Source organism: Cupressus sempervirens, chromosome 4 (genome assembly GCF_028749045.1).
Source record: "Cupressus sempervirens isolate cs-2001-9-10 chromosome 4, ASM2874904v1, whole genome shotgun sequence".
NCBI lineage: Eukaryota > Viridiplantae > Streptophyta > Pinopsida > Cupressales > Cupressaceae > Cupressus > Cupressus sempervirens.
The window spans coordinates 288,590,939-288,612,513 of record NC_143121.1 but is presented as its reverse complement, the minus strand read 5'-3'; positions in this window follow the sequence as shown (position 1 = coordinate 288,612,513).

Genomic DNA, 21,575 nt, shown 5'->3' with positions numbered 1-21,575 from the left:
AAGAGAGATAGATTAGTGTAAGGTGTTGCCACTAATCAAAGAACTTAGAAGTTTAGGATTTGTATGTCAAGAGGGAGCTAATTGATTGTTCTGCTATGATAGAGGGAGTCTATGTATTGTTATACCTAGAGGTGTTGCATATCAGTGTTGCATGGATGAGAATCTGAATGAAACTAAAACGGGAGAATGTTGGACCTTGAGATGAGAATCAAAATGAAACTAAGGACATCAATGAAGATCTGATATAAAACACAAAAAGAGCTTCTTGAAGCAAGTAAATGTTTTGGATTGAATGGTAACTAGAGGTGTTTCCATCTGTACCAAAGAGGGAGATTATTGGAACTACAATTAGAAAAAAAAAAAATTGTTAGTGATGTCAAACCTTATTGGTGAGATAATTTCTGTATAAGTAGAGTGTCATATCAAGATAATTGGTAAAGAGGGTTTGATAAGAAGAGATATCAAGAGATCCTAGTAGAAAGGTTGACTTATATGGAATTACAATGGGCACTTGATCAATTTGACTTTGGCAAGATAATGTGTTGTTTAATCATAACACTAAGTGGCAAAGATAGTTATGTTAAAGCCTAGAAGAGATGGTCAATGAAGAAAAAATACTTAGGCTTAACCAAGCTTCAAAGCTACAAATTAAGTTATTATAGTGATGACTAAGTTATCTAGTGATTATTGAGGCTGAGGAACACAATATTGGTCGAGTGACAATATTTTACAATTTGTGAAGGAATCTCATTTCTTGACTGACATAGTTGAATTCTTATGATATGGAAAGCATATTGAAGATGAGAATTGATGAGATAGAATATTTAATACAATGGAAACTATGTTTGAGCATTTTTATGCATGGATTTAAATAGAAGTTTGGAGAAGTTTTTAGAAGAGGAATGAGGAAACAAAAGATGGAAGGATTCAATGAGTCTAACCTAACACTAAGATCAACGATGGTGTTTAAGTGGAAAAACATCAAGCTACCCATTTAAGGAGGAATAAGGGCCAATCCAAGAGAGGTTACCAGAGATGGTGAAGACCTTAGTGAACTAGAGGCATTTATTGATGCTATTTACTAGAAAATTTGAGCAGGAGGTTGAGAAGAGTTTTGAAGAGGTGAAGTGTGCTAGCTTGAAGGGTTGCCAAGCATATCAAAGAGATAGATGACAGTGGAGGTCAGTCGATGTATCAACATATGAGCTACATTGTGATTTGTATTTGCAAAGTGAGTTGTATTTATTAGATCAACCTACTATTACTTTCTAACCATTGTATCAGTTTGAAATCCTTTAATCAAGGTTGACCTAATAGTCATTTGTAAATATTTCAATCAAGATGACATTCTAATGGAATATTTTTAAGCCCTCTAACCAGGATACTCCTAACAGGGTGAGTGAATCCTTTAACAAGGTCACACCTAACAGTGTGTATTGTAACCTTTAATAGGGTTAGCTCCTTATAGAGCTCACTTCAAAAGAGTGAAATTGTAGCATGTTACTCGTACTTATGTGGATTTTATTTGAAATGTTTTACTCTTAATGTTTTAAATTCTGTAATTTTTTTTATTTTTGGGATAGTGGACTGCAAGCTTTATGTTACTGATTATTTTCTATAGAGACCAAATGAATTATTGAATAGATCTAAGTTGGTTGAAGTATCTAAATGTTTTAGTGTTGCATATGGACCTAAGGATAACTGATTTAACCCCCCACTCCCCCCACACTCCCCTCCCCCCCCCCCCCCCCCCTCTTAGTTATTCCAAATCATTCTAACAAGTATTTAACATTTCACTACATAACATCCTATCATCACTACCTACAACATGATTCATTTCTACCCTTCTATGCTTTCTTATTTATTCTATCATGGCTGAGAAAACCATATGGACCTAAATTTATATAAAAATAAACATCATTTAGAAAATTTAGTATTTGATTTCCATTTCTACATTATCAATTCATAACTTGCACAATGGGATAAGTTGACACCTTCCTAAGGTGAATCTCAAGAAACTACATACATATAAATTGACTTTAAGCATCTACATCTAACTTGCATCATGGACATTTTCAATCATAATACAAATTTAATTGTCATTTCCAATAAATTGTGTAGAGATAAATAGTTGATGGTATTATTGAAATCATCTCTTGGGCCAACTATTCATAATGCTTGTAAATGAGGGAACATCATTTAAGCATGTAGCATTTAAATGAAATGACTCACAATCATTTATACTACATCATCATATAAGATAATTCACAACTACACAAAATAATTCCATATAAATCACCTCTAGGGATTAGTATAAGGACGGCTTTATTAAACCACTTAATTTGTCTAGTCGACCTCTAATCCCCTTCATGTAACACAACTCATATTTATTATAGAATCCAATACTCCTATTGTATGATTGTAGTATTTATATAAGCAATTCACAATGTATGTAATAAGGTATCCTAACTTCATCATCCTAAGTATAGAAATTAATGTAACAATACTATCTAGCCTCAGTCAAATAGAGTCAAATTATGTATTCTATCCACGTAATGCACCTATACGAGGTCTATCATGAGAGTGAATTAAGTACAAAATGATTTATTTTAGGTCTTTATCAAACATTCGGGAGAGGAAGAAACATCAATTGCAATTACTAAAATTAAGAATTTTCAACCCCTTTTGCCATTATTCTGAAAATGTATAATCATCTAATCAATACAAGGATATATATATATATAATTAAATGCATCTTCTCATTCTTTTAATCCATTATGTTCCGCAATAAGGAAACATAAGTGAAGGGTTAGTATTTAATTAAGTGTACAAGACATTAGGGATCTTACACTTAGGCTTTTCTCTAGACTTAAGATCATCCCCTTCCAATAGTAGAAATCACAACTTCCTTCAAACCAATAGAAATTGGCCCTTTTTTAAGCCAAAAGCAACCTGGTGACAAAAGCTAAGAGCTAATAAGCACTTGAAGTCAAGTTTGGTCAAATAGTAGCCACCCCATTAAAAAAAGTTTCTTGAGTCATAGGAGACATGAAGGGACCATAAGACAATGTTGAATCCACAAAGATGAGGCTAAGAGCCACATGGGTAAGCAAGGCAGCCTCATTTCCAAGAATAAGATCAATGCGGGCAACAACCACAAGAACGTGGTGGAATAATGGTAGAGTTCAATCCAAAAAAATTAACACCTGAGATATTGTAAGTTTCATGATTACAAAAGTACATTGTTAACTTTCAATTGAGAGAAACTCGGCCAAGTGAGATAGAGTTGATGAGTCAAGTGATACCATGATGACCCTTAATCAAATAAAGGTGGCTAAAATACCATGGATACATTATTAGGTAATAAATATGTGCACTATGACTCTTAGAATAATTACTATAGGGGAAAATGAAATCAAATGTTTATGTCATGTACAAATTGAGAGATATAGTTTATGCCTTTAAGATTGATTATTATGTCAAAATAATTTAAATTAGATATGATCATGATTGATAACCACATGTACTAAGCATAAGAGGTGAATTAAAAAGAAGATTTAAAATTAACATTGTCATCTCTATTGGTTTCTGATACCACTAATTTCTATGTTGGATTTGCTCCTTCATATGATGGTATTACTAGCAAGGTTTTTGTTGGTTCTATTAATTCAACAATTATTTCTAATGAAAAAATTGTTGGCCCTAGTGGTGTTGTTGGTATTTCTAATAAGATTCATGCTAGTTTTTCTAGTGTTTTTGGCATGCTTTATGCTGATCTTGTTGGCATTGTCCCTAGGATTGATGTTGTCTCTAGGGTTTTGTGTATCTTTGGACCTCTGGTTGTTAGTTCTATGCAATGCATTGACCTCCCTATGGGTGTTGGGTTCTTTGTGTTGGATTAATTAGCTTGACAGGATGAGGTTGGTAAGGTGGATGAAGGTTGGATCATAGTAAAAGACGAATTACTAAAGAAGTCTTCATCCTAAGAAAGGTTGAGGAAGCTTGTTAAAACCCTCCCTTCTTTTTCTAGTCCTTCTAAGACGTAGACCTTAGGTACTAATTTTGTAGGGGCAAAAAGTCCTTAGTTTAACTTTTGTATCTAGATTGCAATTTGTTTGTGAGTTTTGGTTTGCTAGACTATACTTATCATATCTATGTCACCATTTCATCTTTGTGTGAATTCTAGATCCCCTTAAAAATCTACTTGCTAAGGATTTCATGTCCCCTTAAAACGTATTTTTGCATTGATCAGAAACATTGTCATCTCTAAAAACACAATTAAGTTTATAAAAATCCTAAAATCCTAGAATCATTTATCATTTTCAAACTAAACTCATAAATATCTTTCAAGTATTAAAGTCAATTATGTGCATTAAATTAGAAAAAAAAAAAAGAAGAAGAAGTTGATTCACCTATCATAGGTAATGTAATAATAATTGTCATCTTCCACGTGCAAAAGGCACTACTTCACACACTACATACGACTGGTAAGAGGTTGAATCATTTGTAAGATTGTAGCTTTATTATTAGTATCCAGATATTTTTTAAAGAAGCTATATTAAAGAATTTTATCGACATAAAATTGATATATTCTTTCATAACTTAGTTCAATGGATAATCAATTAGATTTATCAAGCTTATCTTTGTCTTTCCAAATATCTATAAAAGATCATCTTAACTCATTTTATAATATAAAATGATCTAGCAACTAATATTTCTAGAGGTGGCATTTCTCCCATTCAAGATTGAGAGCCTCTATAGCACTCCCAACCCCTTGCCACACCATATGTTGCTCCCAAGCAACCAATGATCGATTTTGTCTTTCCTTTGACTCTTATATAATTTGTTATTCAGTGAGAATTTTAGGATGCTACATCACAAATATTCCCTCACAAGAACAATCTCGCTTCCAACTTCATGCAAGATACTTGACAATTTTCTCTTGCTATGTTGCATACCTTTTACTTAATGACATCCACAGTTTGAAATTTATGTTTGGACGAGCAATAATAAGCATGCATAAATAGATTAGCGAAAAATATACGCAAAAATAGGCTGGTGAGACCCATGCCTCTTCCCTGAAGCACGTAAAGGTACATAAGAATTCAAGAAAGAAAAAGAATATGTAAACAATATTACGATACCTTCACGTAATAATGTATCTGGATATGGCATTAAACTTGACTGGCATAGTGAAAATTCAGAAAGTCCTCATATATCATACTGAAAACCTGACATAGGTTTGATGAAAGAAAGAAAAAGGACCACGCAGACCATAGCAGATCGTTGAACTTCAAAGAATTGCCATTATAAATAGTATTAAGAAACCACAAACAAACTACAATAAGAAGTTGTAAGCTCAGCTAAAGAAGGTAAAATGTAAACACATCAAAATAGACTACATATAACCTTATAAGACCAATATGTGGCACTAATTAAGACCAGGTAACTAACATAGAGGATGTAGAGTCATTGATGTATTAACAATTGTGAGAAGCAATTCTTAACATCCAAAAGATATCGAAAACCTCATACCATTGGAATAAGATTTGGTGGAGACCATTAATGTTCGCGTAGCACCACACATAGAACATGGCTTGGCTAATTTATCAATAACAATAAAAGTGATTGTTTCATAAAAGATGATTGCCATCTCCCACAACTCAATTAAGTTGGAAAGAGGTAGTCAAGCTCGTAGTTCTAAAGTGGCCTTTAAAACATGGTAATTAGAATTGGTCCAGTTGTAAAGAGAATCATAACCGAAAACCCTCCTAATACATGTAGGATCACTAATATCTCACACAAATCCCACATATGAAATTGGGTCTTAAAATGCTACAATATCTCTTTCTTTGGTGATGCAAGAGCATCCAGATATATGTAATCTTCATCATTTAAAAAATAAATAGATTCGGTTTTGTTTGGGTTCAGTAATCAAGAGTAATCAAGAGCCATCAAAAATTATCAAAAGAAGTGATCTAGATGCAATCTAGAATATTTTTAGGGTTGGATTGGGTTGGATTGTTTAGGAGTCATCAAAAGTTGTTAAGACAATCCAAAACAATTAATGATTTTTTTGAGTTGTCAAAAGTTGTCAAGTAGAGTCAATACATAATTAACCAAAAAATAAGTAAACATTAATTTCTTCTATTTTTATAATGTCTTAATTAAGTTAATTATGTGGTCTTAAGATTTAAATAGCATAACAATTTATTTAATGAATTAATTTAATTATTAAATAAAAGGACCAAAATAATAAAATGATGTCATCCCATCATAATCTTTCAAATACTTCTTTGAGCCCTCTATAAGGAGGTGGCTAGTATTGTAGGAAATCACTATAGAGTTTATTAACTTGTGTATTTACAATTTTGATTGGAATTGAATCTTTGTTTACAATTTTGGAGGTGCAAGACCCTCTATATTATATATTCATAGCCTTAGTAGGAATCACTCCTCAAATTTGTGAATTCTTTAATTGAAAACAAATATGATTATCATCTAAAAATACAAAGATTTTGTTCCAAGTCATTCAATGTTGGTGGTGGTGCATACTCTATATTGATGATTCATTCTTGTATACGAAATAACATTATTGGTAGAAGAATTATCTATGATTAGATCAGTCATCATATTTTTATTCAACCTACATTGTAATGTAGAGCATTTGGAAATATGTGATCCTACTTTTCTATAATGGAAAAACATACTTCATAGGGGGAGGTCAAAACAACCATACTAACTAGTACCTTGTTGTATGGGTGATACCTACTTACTCTACATTGTTCACCTAATTATGATATGAGTACTTGGTCATACAATTAGAACATTGTCGTCAAAATTGAAGGGTGTCGAATGTTGAAAGGTGATTATAATAGAGGGTTGAAAGCATTGAATGGATTTTTCCTTGAGTACATAGCCCTTATATTTTCCCTTAAGTACATTTCCCTTGGTTATTTTTCCCTTGGAATATATTTGCTTCAAGTAATTTACCTCAAGCACATTTGCATCAGGTGTTTTGTCCCTAATTGTTTCCCATTAGGTGCATTTTCCTCAAATATTTTTGCTTGAGTATTTTCCCTCAAGTACATTGTTGTCAAGTATTTTCCCTTTGATACATTTTCCTTGGGTATGTCTCCTTGGGTGCATTTTTGGTGGGTATATTTCCCTTGGGTACTTATCCTTAAGTACATTATCATCGAGTACTTTCTATCGAATGACTCTCGTTATTTAGTACAGTAAAGTGGTATTAAGGTTGGCGATCCTACCATCCTTTTGAGAGAATTATAGAAACTAGTAATGGTATAGTAAATGTGCATATGGATATGATTTCCTTGTTGAATAATTTGACAAGAAGTCAATAAAAACTCATTAGAACCCTAGAGAGAGGACAACAATAGATGGAAGAGATACTCAACAATTTAGTACAAGCAATGACACAGGGGGCTTCACAATGAATCATTACACAACCAATAATTTCAGCCTTACTTCTAAGGATCAAATGATAAGAAATGTATAGGCCCACTCTAGTAGAATTTTTGAAGTAATTAAAAAATTATTGGATTGATGGTGGTTACTAGGTTGGCATGTCTCTCAAGCACTATATAGATTTGAGAATGAGGAAGATCCATTCCTCTCCAAGAGTAGTAGAGACTATAGAAAAAATAAAAGACAAAAGATTGGAAATGAGGATAATAGGTTGCATGGCACCGTGATCCCTAAAAAGGATGAACACGTGATCAAAATTTCACTTCATCCACTAGAAGATATGGATAAGCAAGAAATAAAATTTGTTCCTCAAGTGGAGAACATACAAATCTACAAGAAAACCACAAATTTTAATGTTGAGAAGACATTTTGCACGATGTCAATGGCAAAAATTCTTGTGAAACTCTCTCTTAAAAAGTTGAGCAAACTAGCCAACTGAAAGGTTACAAATGGTTTCTTTTCAACCTTCTAGGTATCACAATTAAAGATAATAGTGAATGTTCACAACGAGGCCTTTTCTGGTACTTTAATCTGCAAACCTTCTAAATAAATGCAACCCACAAATGAATGTATTTTTTGTATTTTCTATTTTATGATGAATGCAAATTGTAACAATGCAACTATATGAATTCCTATTCTAACCATGTGTTCAAAATCAAATAACATAGTTAGGGTAACAAAGAATGTAAAGGAAATTGTTGAAAATGAAATTCCTAATGGACATAAGTCAAAGTAACAATGCTTCTACAAATTAGATCTTTAAACAAATCGAGTAGAAAATCAATGGAATTAGGAACAATGCTTCCTCAAGTTCACTGATGTAACCATCAAAGGGAACAAATAAAATCTATACATGTTTCACAACTCATCAAATTGTATGGCCATGGAAATTGTTCTTACATAAGACAAATCACAATGCAAGAACTTGAAGTTGATCCTTTCTCCAATCTATCACAATAGAGGAAGTTGGTAGCAAACAAAAAACACTAGAACTAATAGATCACATGAACATTAACATATAATAAAACCATTGGCTCCATCACTATTCATGAACATAAAATTCATAAAGGAAACATACATTTTAGCAAGAAACACTACACAAAATGAGAGCACCAATAACATACTATATTGCATCAAAATACCAACTTTGAATATATATTACATCTCTATATTTATAGGAAACCCCATCCTTAATGTAATTTTTTGATCTAGGTCTTTTTGCTTGCAAAAAGCATGCTAAAACCACTAATTTTAAGCAAATTATGTACAAAAAGACTCCTAACTTGGTGCTAAGTAGGAATGCACTCTTTATTTTATTAATTATATGGTGCATAGACATCTACATGACTCAAAAAAATCCTAAAGAAGAAGCCGATAAGAACAGAGAATACGATACAAGATCTGGGAGCCTCTAGTACTTCTTTAGCTACAAACTCAAGCTCCATTGTATGTCTCTACCTATTAAATTATCATTAAAATACATTTCAATGCATCAAATGCTGAAAAATTGGAACTAGCAGTTAACTATTGGTGCCACCACAATTGATCAAAACTGGTAGTGCACCTTAGTGTTTGGTGCACCTCTGTCTTTTGTGCACCTTTGCACTAGCGCATCTTTAGGTGGTAGGACCAAAATTGAATGAATTTTTCTAAGTGTCAAAATTTTAATTTCCACCATTTTGGATTTTGTGACCCTTCCACCAAAATGATGTTTGGATGTGCCACTTTAAAATTTTTTATTGTGGTGATGATTCCTTCAGTACTCAAAAAATCCAAAGACTCGTACTTAGTGTGTACTTCTCGATGATAGTCATTGATTTTCTATCAGATTTCTAAAAAAATTTCCAACTTGGAATCTGACTCCTTTAGTTCCTCTTCAATCTTGAATACGCGTCTAACATCATTTGGGAATATGTTTTTTCAAACAATGCACAAAATTGTCATGTGACTATTTCAATTAAAGATAGTTGAGTTCATGAGTTATCTCAAAAATTTCCAAGTTGGCAGCACTATAATACTTATTTGTCTCCAAAAATTGTTCCAAAGCCTTATCCTTCATTTCTTGAATATCCTCATAAAGTATGATCATAACCTTATCTTCAAAAACTATCTTCTTGATCCAATCATCTATTGCATCTAACTCTTTCACCATATATATAGCTAGTAGCATCCAATATCTCTACCCCTTGATGGTCTTTAATGCTTCCAAATCATTGGTCCAAGTGGCTACTTCATTCATCAAACCAAGATATTGCTCTACTATTGTAACCAATATGTCAAAAATATTTTGAATATGATATAGTAGGTTCATATTGCCTTCAATTATTTGTACTCATCTATCCTCAAAACACTCACGCTATCTCTAATACGTATCCAAAAATGAGCTTGTAGGTTCCTAGGCTAGAGCTTGTTTATCAAGAGAAGTTTCTAGGGTAGCCTTAGGATTCTTGGCATCTAATGGACTAACTACCTCCTTTACGTACTTCTAGAGTAGATCATTTTTCCTTCTCAATTCCAAAATCTCAACCTCATCTTCATCCAAATGCTAAAATGCTTTTATAAGGCCTGTGGTAGTCAAAACTTTGGTTGTGTCTCGAATGGCCTTCCCAACACTACTTCCTGCATCTGGTAGTATTTAGGAGAAATATATTTGATATTTGCATGGGGGAGGAATAGTCATTTCTCTAATTCCTCATGAAAAAGGCTAGTTACTTAGGATCACTTTTGATAGGTACTAGTGTCTTTATTGTCTTTGTCAATGCCTCCAATCCTTCTGCCTCTATATATTGTACATACCTCCTTTGGCAAGTCAATGCCTCTCCCTTAAACCATGTCAGAGTGGTGCTCATGGGAGACATATAGTGGCATTATGATGAGGAAATCTTTGAAGCTAGATTTTTTCTCATGTCACTCTTCTATGGGGTTTTCTCCATTCTTGATGGCTCAACTGGTAGGGTGGTTATTATCATCCATGGAGGAGAGGTTTTTGATCCTTATACAAGTGGTGTTTTCTCTCTCTCCAGCAAATTGTCCCTCCTCTAATACTTCATCAGTGTGTAATTATTAGAAATCATCCCCATTGGCTATTTGACTATCTAATCTAGTGATGAGTGGTGGCAAAGTGGTGGTTTCCTACTCTAGTGTAGGATGAGGAGGTGAAGGTGTTTTTCCCGATAGTGGAGGTCGTATACCCACTGGTCCTTGTAGAACTGGAGGAAAGTTATTCTAATCTTTTCCTAGTGATTCTCTCTATGGAGTGTCCCTTATCATCCTACCCTCTAAATGGGTCCACATTGGCATAAAATTAAACTCTAAGAGGTCAAAGACATCAAAACCATCTCCTTCTGTAGACCTTGTCCTTCCCTCATGTTCCTTATTCATAGACTATTCAAGCTAGATGGGTTATTCTTGAATGGAGGGAGGTGTCTAGGGTGCACTCCTTTGTCTTTCCTCTTTTACAACTGTAGCTGACCGGGGTTCTCCTATTGAGTGGGAGATATTCAATTTCTTCCCCTTTCTCTTCCTCTTGTTCTTCTAGTGTGGTCAACAAGATTTAAGGAGATGGAGTGCTCTTCTTCTTCATCATCTTCCTCCTCTTCTCTCCTATCATCACTATTTCTGTGCTAGCCCTTTTAGGTGTTGAGGGAGAAGCTTCTATTTGTGTTGGGGTTTCTTCAAGTGGAGCTTGGGCTTCACCTTGATGATGTGTTTCTTTTCTTTGAACCTCTCCTAGTTGGGATTCCTCCTCCTATATGACCTTCTTTCTTTTCTTCCCCTTGACCTTGTCACTACAGAACTATGTCACTTCCCACTTATTCTTTTATATGGTCTCTGGTCACACTGACAACTTTTCTTGGTAAGTAAGAACTGTCACTTTAGTTCCTTTGCCTTTCTTTGGCCTTGTCATAGCATGTAATGTTGGTGTGTTAGGAACTAGCTCCAATTCAAAAGGCTCCCTTACCCAATCTCTAGTTAATTGAATTGCATGCTTGGCCCAATGTTGTATGTCATAATTCTCTTCTCGGCCAATCTTGGCATTCACTATAGGCCTTCCAAAGATCTTGTCCCTATTGTATAGTAGGTCCAACATATGAGGGCTATCTTTATTCCATATCTTCAAAGGATGTGCAAATTGAGAGCTATTTTGCGAGTTTTACACTTGACCTGTTAGAGAAAAAGGTTAATTTAACTTCATTAATTAAATTACCTTTTCTCCCTTATTAATATTTCACTTTATATGCTTTTTGCATTCACATTTAATAATTGATTAGTAATTATTAAATGTTTTTTATCTTTTAGGTTACTCTTTGTAGCATTTTTGGTTACCCTTTTGGGTTTTGATCTCCTTTTCTAAGGATTGATCTTTTGTAATAATCTACATCTTTTCTTTATCTATGAATACAATTTTCATATTTTCAGAGCAAACCCTTGCCTCCTCTTGTCTTTTTCTTCTTTGTGACAGGTTTTCTACATGCAGGTATTCGAGGGCTTGGTGGATTTGCATATTTCCTCAAATCCTTCATGGTACCAAAGCTAGATTTTTTGTAGCTTGTTCAATATTTGGAGAAAAAGGGAGAACAAGGGTTTGACAAATTAGATCTAGAGTTTTTCAGGTATTTCTTGAGAAAACATGAGGGTCACTAATTTTTGGAGTAGCTTGAGGCCAAATAGACCTCACGAATATAAAGTTTGTATATTTTGGACAACGTTGATCTAGAAGGCAAAAAAAAAATTGCCTAGCAGGGTTGTACAGCCTCTGCATGCACTCTGAGGAGTGTTTTTTAATTTAAAATCACAAAAAAAAAAAATTAAGAAAAGAAGTTTTTGAGCCACTGCGGTCAACTAACTGCATCGGCACCACTATGGTCACTGCTTAACGGGTCCACTAGTGGCTTCACTGTAGTAGCTCCCATCCTCCACCCCACCACCACCTAATGAGCAGTGGGTTTTTTTTAATTTATTTTTTTAAAAGAAAAAAGAACTTTTTCTTGCTCATAAGGGGTCCTTGTCATTTTTTTGCCGTAACTTGAGCATACAAATGTCTTTTTTCGATCCAAAAAAAGAGTTAGAAAGCTAGTTTTTAGACGGAGATGATGGATTACAATTTTTTTTGGTTTTGATGTAGTTTGGTTTCTTGTTTGGGTAGTCAAAGCTAGATGTTCTATTTTTCACTCCGGAGAGCATATCTTGAGCATCCTAGCTCCGTTTTTCAAAAATGTTATATTTTTGGAAATATGATTCAATTCTCTTTTCAAAAATACTAGTTTATCTTCTAGAATCTTCTCCATGCTCTTTCTATCATTTTTTTTCTTTATTGCACTATGTTAGATATCTTGGTTATTTTAGGTTTGGGGATTATTTTCGTGGCATAGGATCTCTTCTTCTGGGTTGTATTATCTGTAGTAATAGCTCTTTGCCTTTTTTGATCATTTTTGGTATCATATGTAAGCATTTTTATGCAAACACACTGAGATAAAGTGGCACTCCTTGCATTTTTGAGATCTTTCTCATCATTGTGACTTATTGTACTCGCACTACATTATAAAGTTCCATAGGGGGATAGTTGTTTTCCTTTTAGTGTCCTCTTCCTTTGTCAAGTGAGTGTCCCTTCCATGAAATTAATCCCATGATGTATCAATGACGTGTGCCTTTATAGGTGTCTATACCTCTTCCTCACTCTCAATGTTCTTGGTTCTTTCTATTTTGCAAGAGATATTGGCCCACTTTCTCATGCTTCTTTGGTTCAATGGAGTCAAATATGTATCTAGTATTTGATCCTATGTACTAGGCAATTGCAGTAGCTGGATACCTATGCATTTTGGTGAGATGGATCATTTACCATATAGACAGTCTTCTTTTCATTCCTACATTGGTTTCAACCTTCCATGTTCAATTCATTAGCTCTTGAGGCTTTGGTGTTTCATGTCATTTGTATCTTCAAGTTCAGTTGTTTGCCTTTCTGTGCCTCCTAATTCAACGCAAATTGCAATCTTCTCTACCTAGTCAAGTTCTATTTTAGTGGATGTTCTTCATATCAGTAGTTACTTTTGATCGAGTTTGTGACTTCTTCATGCTTCTTTGATGTTTCTTCATGATTGCTCTTTGTTCCTATTTTTTGGAACATTCCTCTAGTTAGAGGCTTCTGCAGTCCTTCACTAGGTTTTCAACTATCTCTTTTTGGAGTAGAGTTTTTCCCATTGGTTTTTCTCTATTTCTCCATTTCATAGAGGTTTGATTGTGATTGGGTACCTCATCAGTCCTTGTTGCCAATACCCAAGTTTTCTTTCAGCATTACATTGTAGTTTCCTTGCTCCTTCTACATTGTTTGTAACTACATTGTTGCTCATATTAAGGGGTGGTGTTAGAGAAAAAGGTTAATTTAATTTCATTAATTAAATTACCTTTTCTCCCTTCTTAAGATTTTTCTTTATGTGCTTTTTGCATTCACATTTAATAACTAATTAGTACTTATTAAATGGCTTTTACCTTTTAGGTTACCCTCTGTAACTTTTTAGGTTACCCTTTCGGGTTTCAATCACCTTTTATAAGGATTCATCTTTTATAATAATCTACAACTTTTCTTTATTTGAGAATACAATTTTTATGTTTTCAAAGCAAACCCTTGCCTCCTCTTTTCTTTTTCTTCTTTGTGACAGGTTTTCTACATGTAGATATTCAAGGGATCCATGGATTTTATTTGCATATTTGCTCAAATCTACATAGTTCATGCAGTGATCTTCAACAGTAGCATTAGGTATGAACTGTATATGAGCAATGTTAGTATGCTAATAGAAACCAAATTTAAATAAAGCTTATACAAACTAAACAAAATTCATAAACTTCAAGATAGACTAAGATGAGCTCTCAATTGAGAATATGAGCCATTAATGGGCTTTCTCAATGAGAAGCTCTCTTGTTGAGTGGCTTTGTCTAAATAGATAGGATGTATGCTCAAGCTCATGCTTCAAAAAGGGCTTCAAATGGAGTTAGAATTTGGGTGTGAGTGTATTCTTTTGATGTAAAATGGCTTCTTAAAATGGCATTATGACTTTACTTCATGGTTTGTGTTCTTTTGCAAAGGGGAAGGATCCAATTTATAGGCAAGAGGCTTGAGGGATTGAGGGCTAAGATGCAAGGATGGAGAAAAGCTCATGGAGGGCTCAGATTACATGAGAGGAGAGCACATAGATTGTGCTTCCTTACAGCTAATCAGGGAGTGACACATGTCATAGGGTGAGAGGATGGAAGAAAGGGGAAGGATGAGTCAACAAAGGAGGCTCAAGGGATAAAATCTTCATAAAGACCCTCATAATGGCTTGTAAGAGCAATGAAAGGGCTTGGAAGAGTCATTTATGGCCTAGTGGGCTTCATAAAGTTTTATGGTTGGGATATTTTGAGGGAGATGAGAGGAATTTTGAATTGGGCTTGATTAGGAAGGTTTTAAGCTTGCTTAGGATTGTGCAAATAATTAGAGGATGGATTAGGATGGTTTAGGATTATCTTAGAGATAGGCAAGTGGATGACATTTAATGAGGGTGGGTGAAGGAAGAGATATTTGTTAACTTTGGCTTGGGTTAGTAAGTCTTAACCCATGTTTAGGGAATGTGACAAGGTTAGCAGGGGATTAGGATTAGGTTTAAAGACATCCTCTAGAAGAGTCTAGACTTTGGATGAGGATAAAGACTTTCTAGAATAGTCTAGAACTTCCTAAGATGAGGATGAAGACTTTCTAGAAGAGTCTAGAACTTCTTAGGATGAGGATAAATTAGATTTTTAGGAAATAAATAAAGTTTTATTTATTTCAAGGGTTTGGGTTGAGGAGATATTTATTAAAACTTTTTTAATAAACATTAGGATTAATATTTAATCTTAATTAAATATTTTGAGTTGGGATTAGGGGTAGGAAATGATGGGATTAGCCTTTAATCAAAATTAAAGAAGGATTAGAAGATTTTGGAAGAGGTTAGTGGTCTTAAGGAAATTGGCCAGGTTTTGGGCAAAAAATAAATTTTTTATTTATTTTGGGTTTTTGGTCAATTTATTAATTAAATAATTAATAAATAAGGAAATAATGTTTAAATAAGATTTAAACATTTTTGGGAGGGATTCTTTAATTAAATATTTTTAATTAAGATAAAGGGATTTAATGGGATAAAAATAAATAAATTAATTAAATAATTAATTAATAAATAAATGATGATGTCATCAAGAATTTTTCAGAAAATAAAAATACTTTATTTTCTAAAGGATTTAGGTGTCTACATTTTGCCCCTCTTTGATGTGATGCCACAAGTGGCATGGCATCAAAGATAAGAAAATAAGATGCCCAAATCTAGAACAAAAGAGGAGAGAATGGACTGCGAGATGCCCCCTCAAGAAGGTGGTGGGGAGAGAAAGCGAAGCTTGACGGCTTCTTGAAAAGTACAAGAATCCAAGATGAGCAAGGAGACTCAGATTGGCTTAAGAGAAGAGGTTTAGTTTTCTCAAACTCTCACTACAGGAGAATGATAAAGGGAGAATCAGAGGCACAAGAGGAAGCAAGCTTAAGATCTCAAGGATTGCAGAGGATGAAGGAGCGGAGCGCTATAAAAAGGAATCTAGGATAGGGAGATGGATGATGGGATAATAAAGCTGATGCAACAGGATTTCAAAGAGTCAGATTGGTGGAAGATGGGTTTTGGAGATCCCTAGGACTAAGATTGTGGAGCTTGAAAGATAAGGCTTGGTGGATTGAATGGATTGGTGGATCCCTAAGACTAGGATTGTGGATCCCTAAAGCTAAAAGTGCAGATTGATTCAACGAGATATTGATGCATAAGCTGGGGTAGGAGAGATAGATGTTGGATATGGATGGGGGATAATGGAGATGAAGGGAAACCATTGAAGCTTTTTGGAGCATGGGGATACTTCAAAGAGAAGTACCACCATGTAGTTGAGCATTAGATTTGCTATAGGACTATTGGTTAATTGCCAAGGTTACCAAGAACATCAAGGCCTTTTCACCGACTGTCTAGAGGATTGAAGGACTGACTCAAAAGAAACATGCAAGGATTGCCCTAGCATCATGCATGAATCCCAGAGGAAGCAACGTGGAACCGACACTGGGTAACCCAACAGCAAAAAATAAAAACAAACAAAAGACCTAATCAAGAACTTACGCTCAGATTGCCCCATTCGCAGTATACCATGATATGGAAGATCATGGCAACCTTGAGGAGGGAACAAGGAGATTGCTTGAAAAAGATACTTCAAGACCCAAAAGGGAAGATTCCAAATCAAAAGAAAGAGAAAATTCAAAAGAGAACTGTTTGCCAACGAGATGGGTAGGATGAGGTACTAACAGACCAAGATCAAACATGTGGAAAGCTATATCCTACAAGGATCTATCAAAGAGTACCTAAGCTAATGGATTTTGGATGAGTGATGCATCTGGAAAGCTGAACTAAGAAGGATAACACTTTGTGACAGGAGATCTAGCTAAAGGATGCATTGGAATAGCTTAACCAAGGGTTGTGCGATGTGTGTAAGATGCTGATCAAGGAAGAATTGACATGAAAGCTAGATAGATACAATGGTACTAAGCTAAAGAGGATGTACAAGCTAATAGGCCAAGATATGTTACGAATGTACAAGGTTGTTCATGTTTTATTTTTTGTGAGATGGAAATGTTCGTGAAGGGTGGGATGTCTACAATAGTTGATAGGAAGATAGGTAGATGGTTTGTGAAAAGCTTAAGAAAAATGGGATTCTTTGTGTGCATGTGATAAGATACAAGCTAGGATACAAGATTTGGCATATAATATAAGCTGGAATATGGTACAAGCTTTGGACAAGATTTGGATATACAAGCTATGATACAAGGGATGATACAAGATTTACAAGCTGGGGTACAAGATTTACAAGCTGAGGTACAAGATTTACAAGCTATACAAGAGGTATTTACAAGCTTCATTAGATTTTGGATATTTGGTCGGAACACCAAGGGAACAAGCAGGTGTTTTATTGGATTGTGAATGGATGGATGAGGGATAGGATAGTGATAGATAATGGATTAGTCTTAGTACACAAGGTGCCTAAATTACAAGGTTTTCACCAAGGTACCTATCCAAGGCACTTGAATTGCCAAGTTTTCACCATTGGACACTTATTTCTCTTTACTATTTTTTGTATTTTTCAAAAGCTGGGTATACCAAGGATCTTCAAGCATAGAACTTCTTAAGATGAATGATGTTAGTAGGATCATTCAAGAGTTATCCTTCTGGTGTAGATAGCTGATAGGCTCCAGAGCCAAAGGAGGCAATGAAAACATAAGGACCAAGCTAGGTAGGTTCAAACTTGTCTTTCTTTTCTCGATCAACTTGGACTTTCATATTTTCTTTGAGGACCACGTTGCCCGGCTAAAAGTGTCATGGAAGCACCTTCTTGTTGAAATTTATTTTGAGATGAGTTTGATAGACTGTGAGATGATCATAGGCTTGTTGTCGCTTCTCGTCTAAGAGATCTAGCTGGGTGAGCCAAGCTACTCTGTATTTTTCATCTGATATTTGCCCTTGTAAAGATATGTGCAAGGAGGGAAGTTCAACCTCTATGGGTAGTATTTCTTTGGCACCATAGACTAAAGAGTATGGAGTTGTTCTTGTGGATGTATGGAATGAAGTTTGATAGGCCCATAGGGCTGGATTTATTTGTAGGTGCCAATCGCGGCCGGAATCATTGATAACTTTCTTTAGGATTTTGAGGAGGGTTTTGTTAGTTGCCTCTGCCTAGCCATTACCTTGTGGGAAATATGGGCTAGAAAAGTGGTTATGGATGCAAAGGGAAGTGCATAATTCTTCCATGTTGAGATTTTCAAAGTTACCTCCGTGGTCGGTGAAGATGGTGGATGGGATGCCGAAGCGGCAAACAATGTGGTACAAGATGAACTTGGAGACCTAAACTCCTATAGCTAAGACTAGGGGGATTGCTTCCACCCATTTAGTGAGATAATATGTAGCTATTATTATCCATTTATGTCCATCAGATGAGAGAGGTGTGATAGTTCCAACTAGATCAAGGCCCCAACAAGCGAAATGCCAAGGTGGTGCAATAGGTTGTAGATCCTATGTTGGAGTGTGCACAAGATTTGCATGCTGCTAACATGGGAGACACATTTGACAAAGTCACAGGAGTCTTCTTCAATGGTAGGCCAATAGTAGCCTGCTCTAAGGATTTTTCATGCGAGGACAATACCACTCGTGTGGGCACCACAAAGTCCAGAGTGTACTTCTTTTAATGCCATCACAGCCTCATTTTCATCTAAACATCAAGAGAGAGTATCATGATAACCCCGACGATATAGGGTATTGGCTATGATAACATAGCGAGATGATTTTTGGATGAGGTTTTGGCATTGGGTACATGTGAGGTGAGGGGAGATGATACCATCTTTAAGGTAAGCATGAATCTCATGGTACCAAGGGGATTGGAGACCAACCAAGATACAAACACAGTTTGAGTGATCATTCGCATAGGCAGGTGTGAGGAGTTGCTCAACTAAAAACTCATACTACATAACCACTTGGGGAATTTCCAACAGTGAGCCGATAGTAGCCATAGCGTGTACTACTTTATTCTGTATTCTAAGCACTTGTGTAAACTGAAGCTTTGTAAAATGTTGGGTTAGCTAATCAACTAGCTCTTTGTAGGGTAATAGCTTTTCATCTTTGGTTTGATATTCATTTAGGGCTTGCTTGATGATGAGCTAAGAATTACCAAATATTTGTAACTCAGTGATGTTTCATTCTACAGCTATCTTTAATCCTGCTATGAGAGCCTCATATTTAGCTATATTGTTGGTGCTAGGGAATTGTAGCTTGAAGGCTTTTGGAATGTAATCTCCTTGAGATGTGACCAACAGTATTCCTCCCCCTGATCCATGAGATGTATATGAGCTATCAAAATAAAGTTTCCATGGGGGTTGTTCTTCAATTAGAAAAATATGCTCATCTAGAAATTCTGTGATCAAAGGATATGTATCTACTAGAGGTGCATCAGCTAGGTGATCTGCTATAGCTTGCCCTTTGATTGCCTTTCTGTCCACATACTGGATATCAAATTCACTCAGGAGCATAACCCATTTGGCCAAATGGCCTATAAGTGTTGTTTTGGAGAGCATATACTTGAGAGGGTCGATCTTGGAGACTAGTTGGATGGTATGACTTAGCATGTAGTGGCAAAGCTTTTGAGTTGAGAAAACAACTGCCAAACAAGCTTTTTCCATAGGAGTATAATTGAGTTCATAACCAACTAGGGTTCTACTGATGTAGTAGATGGCTCTTTCTCTGTCATAGTCATCAAGCTGTGCTAGAAGTGCCCCTAGAGCAGTAGGGATTGCTAATATGTACAAGATCAAGGGATGACCAGGAACTGGTGGAACCAAGATAGGGGGATTGATGAGATATTGCTTGAGATGATCGAAGCTGCATTGACATAAAGGATCCCACTTGAATTTTTCATCCTTCTTCAGTAAGTGTGCAAACAGCGTACACTTATCTGCAAGTTAGGAGATGAAGCGCCAAACGGATTTAAGCTTTCCTTGAAGAGTGTGAAGTTGTGGCAATTTTTGGGGAGGAGGCATGTCTAAGATAGCTTTGACCTTCTTGGGTTCAATCTCTATACTTCATTTAGAAACTATAAAGCCTAGAAGCTTGCCAGATGTGACCCCAAAGACACATTTCTTGGGATTCAGCATAAGATGATATTTGGCTAACCTATCAAAGAATTTCTCTAGGTCAGCAAGATGATCCATGAAGGTATGAGATTTAACCAAGATATCATCCACATAATCCTCCAAAATGCTATGGATAAGATCATGGGAAATGGTTGTCATAGCTCTTCGATAGGTAGCCCCAGCATTCTTTAGGCCAAAAGACATCATGTTATAGCAAAAGGTTCCCCAAGGGGTAGTGAATGCTATCTTATGATGATCCTCTTCTGCAATCTTGATTTGATTATACCCAGAAAATCCATCCATGAGGGACAAAATTTCATGTCCAGCTATAAGATCTATAATCATATCTATGTTGGGCAAGGGAAAATCATCTTTTGGACAAGCTTTGTTAAGATCTCTGAAATTAGTGCAAATTCTGATGCCACCAGAAGGCTTAGTGATGGGGACCATGTTGGAGATCCACTCTGAAGGGTTCATAGGTCGAATAACCTTAGCAGCTAACATTCTTTCTAATTCAGCTTTGACCGATAATGCCACCTTGGGGTGCATTTTTCTAAGCTTTTATCTAACGGGCTTGATCTTTGGATTGACTGCAAGATGATGAACTACAAGGTTTGGATCCAGTCCTGGCATGTCCTAATATGACCATGAAAATTAGCCAATGTTCTCTCTTAGGACCTCAAAGAGGAGGTCAAATTGGACTTGTGATAGGGATGCAACAATGTGAACAAGTTTGGGGATCTCTAAAGAATCGATGTTGACTTCTCTAGTATCCTCAATTAGAATAGAAGACACCTCTGGTCGATTATCTTGAGGAGGCAATGCTAAATCCTCATGTTCTACTTGTGACCCTAGATTTTCCTGCTAAGGGGTTCTCTTCACTGCCTTAGCTAGTCCTGAATTCACCTTAGTTCTAGTTTTGGGTGTATCGAAACTAGGTTGGGGATTTTCTCCAAAATACCCCTTGGGATCTAGCTTATAGATATAGGCAAAATTTGGCTTTGTTTTCTTGTGAGGAGTTTTGGCTCCCATGAATCTCAAAAGTGCTTCCTTTGATGTGAACTCATCAATGTGTATGATGCTTGGTTGGTCTCAATCTATGAGTTGTGGATGGGTGAGTGGTAGATCAATGAAATGGATGGATAGTTCTTGGAGAATAGAGGCTTTGAGGAAGATTTGGTCTGGGATATCATCGCAGGCTCTCTTTTCAAATTCCTCAGGAATTTCTTCAATTTCAACAAGGTCACGATGAATGTTTGAAAAAGTGTGACCATTCTCATTGGTGCCCCCAGTTGTGGGTATGCCAAAGCCAAGACCTGACTTCGATTCCCACTTGTGTGTGTTGATGGGGTACTACATGCCTCTTTCTTCTGGTCCT